Below are 6593 nucleotides of genomic sequence, written 5' to 3' on the forward strand. Positions count from 1 at the left end.
AAAGTAGTTTCATAAATAAAAAATGTTCATATGGACACAGGGGTTCCGTTTCCCCTTAAAGAAAGAAAATGTTTTTGTCAAAGAATTTTCCATTTTCAACGAATCACGAGTTATTTACGACTAGAAATTGATGAAATTGCAGAAACACTCGAGGTATTTCAATGATCATGAAAGAAGTTCATAGAGGAGCTCGTAAATCGTGCATCGATGGCCGTACGATCCACATTATAAATCAACCGTTCCCGAGGATTGATGCAAACGGTAGAGGGGCCCCCACACTACCGCCACCACTCACTTTATGCTTTTCAATCCAGCGTGCGCGGGTGGGATGAGGAGGTGAGGAGTGAGAGGAGATGAAAACACGCGGTTTGGTCCAGTGAACAAAACGGCTCTTTATGATCGCTTGCGGGCGTTACCGATGTATATACATTGGACACTAGGATTTATCCCCGGTGTCAATCTTATTATTTTTTTATTTCATGAAGAAGTTAATTTTTTTCCACTTTCCATGAATGAGAAAAAAATTGATATTTTTTGTTGGGAGATAATGAAGTCGATTTGACCCGTAATATATGACCCCGGAAATATTTATTTGATTTTCAAAAATTTGTTTTTCGATAATTTATTATTTATGATCGTTCTGTATTTATTTTTTTATTTAATTCCCATCTTTTTTTATTTAGGTAACAAAAATTATTATGATAACGATTATTTATTAAAAATTACATAAATATATCGAATTGTTTATTTATGAATAAATATATTTTTTTAAAGAATTTCGATAGGAAAAGATTGAAAAGATATTGTTTTAATACTTTAATAGAGAATCATTCGAAATTTTCTATTATAAAAAAAAAGATTCAAAAATAATTTCAGACGAAAGAATGAGTGATCACCCCTGACGATTAACCTCACTTGACTCGTACCAGTGGAGCGTAAGTAGCGCCTCGTAGTAATTGAATTCTGAACTATAGGAAGTTGTGACGTCATCATTCCCTCCCCATGAGATTTTTTGATAATTTTTATGAAATAAACGAAATGATGAATGAAGATGATCTCTTTACAGCGAAAATGACGGGAAATATCCCTATTCATAAAATTTTGTTTCGGAAATAATCGGAAAATTCGAATGATTATGAATTTTGTAATTCTCATGGGACAGAGCTGTAGTGAATATTCACTCAGTTCTGCTCGTTGAATATCACCTCTCAAAGTATGCAACCTACTACCGGCCTATTTTCTTTATCCACTCTTTCAATCGGCAATAAAATGGAGCGCTGAAGTGGGTATTATACACAATACGCGTGTATTTAGCATACATGTACGCTCAATGCGCCGGTTTTTCGCGTTTTAGAACCGCGACGAAATACATTTGATACTAGTTTGCTCGATCTACCTACATTAATTCCAGTTTTAAAGCCCGAGTCCAGTGGAAAATCAACTCCAATGAAATATTCCACCGTGAAATTCCTTCCTCAACAACAAACGTCTCCGCAAACTTAAACCTACAACGTCGCGTTAAGGATATCCAAGTGCTTTGAATATTTTTTGAAATACCAGTGAAATGCTTTTCTCTTTTTTAGTCGAACATCAGAGCTTTCATTTGAGCCCCATTTGACCACAAGTTTCCGGCCATTCATTATTTAAACATTCCAGGTGAATTAAAATCCCGATATTGAACCGTTAGAAAACATTTAGAAAATATGAAAACAGATTACAAAGTTTACTTTCAGGGCAAATGAATGAAATGATTTAAAAATTGCAATTTTGGAAAATTACGAGCATTTTCAATCAATAATTTGTAAACAATAAATTTTCCACGAGAAAAATCATTTGTTCGGAATTGTAACAAATTTATTAATATTCAGAATTACAAGTGAAATCGATTTCATTTCTACAAAAATAAGGTTTTCAAAAATTTAAACAATTTCGATTATTTGTTTATGAACAATAAATGTTTAAAAAGATATATAATTGTATATAAAATATAATTTCTATGATTCTGAATATTCATGATTCAAATTTGTCTCATGCAATTTAATTGAGAAATTTGATGACTGAAAATGTCTCGTCTGTACCAAACTGTAAAAGACATTTCGATATTCTTAAGGATGGCCAAGTACTTTATTTTTTGCTCCAGTGAAATAATTTTCGACTTTTGAAGTCGAAGATGAGAACTGTCATTTGAGTCCCATTTAACCCCGTTTCAAAATTACAAAGTTTACTTTTGGGGGAAGATTGATGAAATAATTTAAAAATTGCAATTCTTGAAAATCACAAGCATTTTCAATAAATAATTTATAAACAATAAATTTTCTACTATAAAAATGGTTTGTCGGAGTCGTAAAAAATTTATTCATATTCGGAATTTAACCAGGAATTGATGTAATTCCTACCAAAATTAAGTTTGCGAACGTTTAAACAATTTCAGTTATTTATTTATGAACAACGAATGTTTAATAAAATTATAATTCTGTATAAAATGTACTTTCAATGATGCTGAATATTCATGATTTTTCTCGAATGTTTCTTATGTTTCAAATTTTTCAACTATTTTCAATCATCAAATTCGTTAATTGAATTGTGCCCAATGTAATTGACGATTTTGATGATTGAAAATAGTTGAATCTATAGCGTGGTCTGTACCAAACTGTAAAAGATACAATATCCTTAACCGAGATTCAAAAATTCAATGGACCGAGAAAACAGGCTGAAGCATAAAAAAAATATATCTCGAGTAATGACAGATGAAAGGACAGTGTCGAAAGCGCGTACAAAGTATCACTAATCGTCCCATTGTATTGTCTCTGGGCCCCTTTGTTAGTTAAACCAGCGACACACACCAATAGGTGAAAGCACCGTGCGTATCCCAACGGCTAATTATGCCTCTGGTGATCACGGTAGAGAATAAACTCATGAAGAAACACGGGAATTTCAACGGGAGGCACACACGCGCCATCTATGACGCCTGTCTAACCTCAAAGCCGGGTATCGGTTTGATGACAACATGGAGATGCCCTCGGGGTGCAACGTTTTAGTTTCACATGACAGGATAGATCGGTCGAGAAACTCGCCGGTGAGTTTCAGAACGATGTCGATGCCTCTGAGGCCTCCAATGTCCTCGTAACACCGCTAATGGACAGTTTCAGTCGATAGTGATGGGTGTATTACGCTAATTAATGATGTTTTTGCCGATTTTATCGGGTGATTCGATTTTTTTTTTTAAATAAAATATTGAGAATTTGTTGGTTATTACTTCTTTAGTGAAGAGTCAGGGAAATTTAAGGCGCGAAACACAATATGACGACTTGATTATCTAGAATAGTTCTCAAGATATTCATAATTGATGATTTCTAAAAAAAAAGATTTTTTAGGATTTTGAGGGAAGTTATGGAGCAAGACGGACTTATAACTAGGGCTTGGAAGCGGGAATTTTCGCTGCTTTGAGATGGAAATATATTCAACTGACGCAATCTAATTGAAGGGATAATAAGTCGTTTTGCTCCAGTAATTAACGATGTTTTTGTCGATTTTATCAGGTTATTCGGCATGATTACGATTCTATTGGCGCCACGATTTAGCATATGTTTTCCGTACTATTTTTTCCCGGGATTACGGGAAAAATAATGAAAAAATTTCATCTACATTATTTCTCCTGAATTATGGAGACTTTTCACAGAAGATGGGAGTTTATATAGCGTTTCCGATTTTGTGACGTCACAGGATATTGTTGAATAGGATTTTGGAGTAGGTAGGAGGGAAACTAACATAATTTGAGTTCAAGAAAAATTTATTGAAATAATTGGATAGTCCAAACCGGGATTTGAACCTGGGATTTTTCGATTATGCATCAAGTGCTCTTCCAACTTGAGGTGAGAGGTCACAACGGAGGGTCACAAGGATCATAGAAGTCGCCAGGGTCACGAGAGTTACAAGAGTGCCACTGCCTTGGTTGAATCTGTTTTTGATTAATTTTTTTTTGTTGAAGATTTTGTTAACTGAATTTTTGCGATTATTCTTGCAATTTTTTCAGAAAAAAATCAATCAAAAAAATCTCCAACTAAAAAAATTTTCATTATAATTGGGTTTTGTTGTTTTCAGGCTGTACAAATATAATCATTGAATTCAAATGTGGAAATGTGAGTGTTTGAATGCGTGTCTGAGGCATACGAAGCTTTATGGAAATGTTCGTATCTTGAAAAATAAGGATTGTAAAGCTCATATCCCAAAAAGTATTTGAGGGGGCATTTTTTCTCTATTTTTCCCGGTAATTCTATGAGGAAAGAATCTTTCTGGTGATTCTATTAAAAATAAATAAAACATTGAGAATTTGTTTATTATTGTTTTTGCATTGGAGAGTCAGGGAAATTTGAGGCGAGAAACACAATATGATGACCTGATGACCTAGTTCTCAAGATATTCGTATTTTTTTTGCGTTTAAAGTGTATGGGAAAAAAAACCGAAAAGACAAAATCTGTTGAGGAAAAATTTAAGGATGATAGAAAAAAATCCTATTTCATGAGGAGTATCGAGGGGACAAGTCTCTCCGAGAGTTCATTTACGGCGTGTTGACCATCTTGAAATCTTGTAAGGGGTGAGTTTATTGACAAGGGGATTTGGGTGAGAATCAAGGTTTTGTGCAAATTTATCAGTGAGACGAGATATGAATTCGTAATTGAAGATTTCTGAAAAAATTGATTTTTTCGGATTTTAAGGAAATTTATGGGGCGGACTTATAACCAGAGCCTGGAAGCGGGAATTTCCCCTGCTTTAAGATGAAAATATATTCAACTGGCTCAATCTAATCGACGAGATAATAAATTGTGTCTTTTTCTTGTGAACATTCTTTTGGTGAAAAAAAAACATTCATGAATGATTGCTACGTTACATCCGGTGTATGTCCTCATCGATATTCATCGTACAATCCACCGTGAAACTTATATACAATGTTTTCCCGCGATTTCCTCGAATCGAATCGTATTCCCCCTCTTCTCTATTACATTTTGTTACTTTATACGGTATACGAAATGCCTCGGCTTGCATATGTGTCATACGGTACGTGATTGGGATTTCATATTGATTTGTGATGCTTCACTTGATCGATTTATTTCGATACATTGAATGAGCACAACTATTTTTGATGATTTCTCGAAAAAAATTATGAAAAGTGAGAATTAGAGTTGAATAATTAACTGAAGAGTTAAACTTACCCTTCAGGTTCTCTATGTGACTTCAATGGATTTTAGAATTGATTGAGAAGAGGTGATGAGCAGAAAATCGTTCTTGTAATTGTCAATTCTGCAACAAAAAAGAATTTGGAAAAAATTAGTTTTGTTCGTTTTCATCGTTGAATGATTGCAACAAATAGGTTCATCGCGAGCTATTACGTGTTTTGTTATTGAAGACAGTTTTAGCGCCGCCAATTCGCCAAAAATCTATGACTTTATGTCCCAAATTGTTTAGAAGTCACAAGAAAACATATATGGTAACATTTAACGCCCAAATTCTTCTCGGTTGATTCAATACTCGAGTTATCGTTTGTAAACACTTGCGGCAGTGTTCAACAAGGCCCCTTCACTCTTCCCAAACACATCGCCAACAACACACACTCTAAAGCCCCAAGAAAACCAAAGAAATCTTCGAATTGCCCAAAGTAACCTCAAAAACATAAAATTTATCATCAATTTTTTCGAAGAAAAGGACTCAACCTACTTCTCACCCTCTCCTCATACTCTGCCTGATGCTCTTAATCCTATCAAAACAACAAATTCTCATCAACATCCGACGTTTTTTGTCTAGAAGATGAAATTTTATCCTTCAAATCCCCCGAAACTCCAAATTTTCACATTTTACCCCACATTTTCTGAATTTGTGGACGAAATTGCTCTGTCCCACACTAACGCTAACTCGGGACTCTCCCTCTCCTCACTCTTCACTACTTAACACCACCAAAACTCTTTCTCAAAAGCAAAGAAAGTATTTTAAAAATTCCAAATAATCTTTAAAAAAATCAACGCTAATTTTCGGCTCAAAAGATTAGAAGGTATGACCCAGACGTCGCCTCCCTTGTACTTCAACGACAGAAAATTCCCAACAAAATCCGCCATTTTGTTTTTTCAATCCTTCAAAAATCACCAACAACCTCAAATAAATCCCAAAGCATCATCAGAAAAAATCTCCCGCTGTTCTTCTCTCCCTCTTCCTCAAAATCCGCCATTTTTCATTCACAACCCCTCAAAAAATCGCTAAAAACTCCAATCACTTTTACCTTTATAATAAAAAAACTCCCGCAGTTCTTCTCCCTCTTCAGACTGAAAACATCGCAACTCCCAAAAACAAACCGCCATTTTGTCACCACACTCCCAAACAATCACTATTACCTCTAAAACAAGGAATCTCCACTAATCCGTCTCCCCCTGCCCACGCTCAATTCCCCATTTTGTCACCCCAATCTCTCAAAAAATCACCAAAACGCCAATCGTCCCGTTTTGCCCCGCCTTTTCCTCGTTAATTCACTTGCATCCGCTGTTCCTCTCCGTCTCCATCATCACCCTGACAATCTGACCCCTCGCACTCCCCTTCACCTCGTATAA

This window comes from Diachasma alloeum, unplaced genomic scaffold, assembly GCF_001412515.2.
Source record: "Diachasma alloeum isolate Michigan unplaced genomic scaffold, Dall2.0 Dall_scaffold_00327, whole genome shotgun sequence".
Classification (NCBI taxonomy): Eukaryota; Metazoa; Arthropoda; class Insecta; order Hymenoptera; family Braconidae; genus Diachasma; species Diachasma alloeum.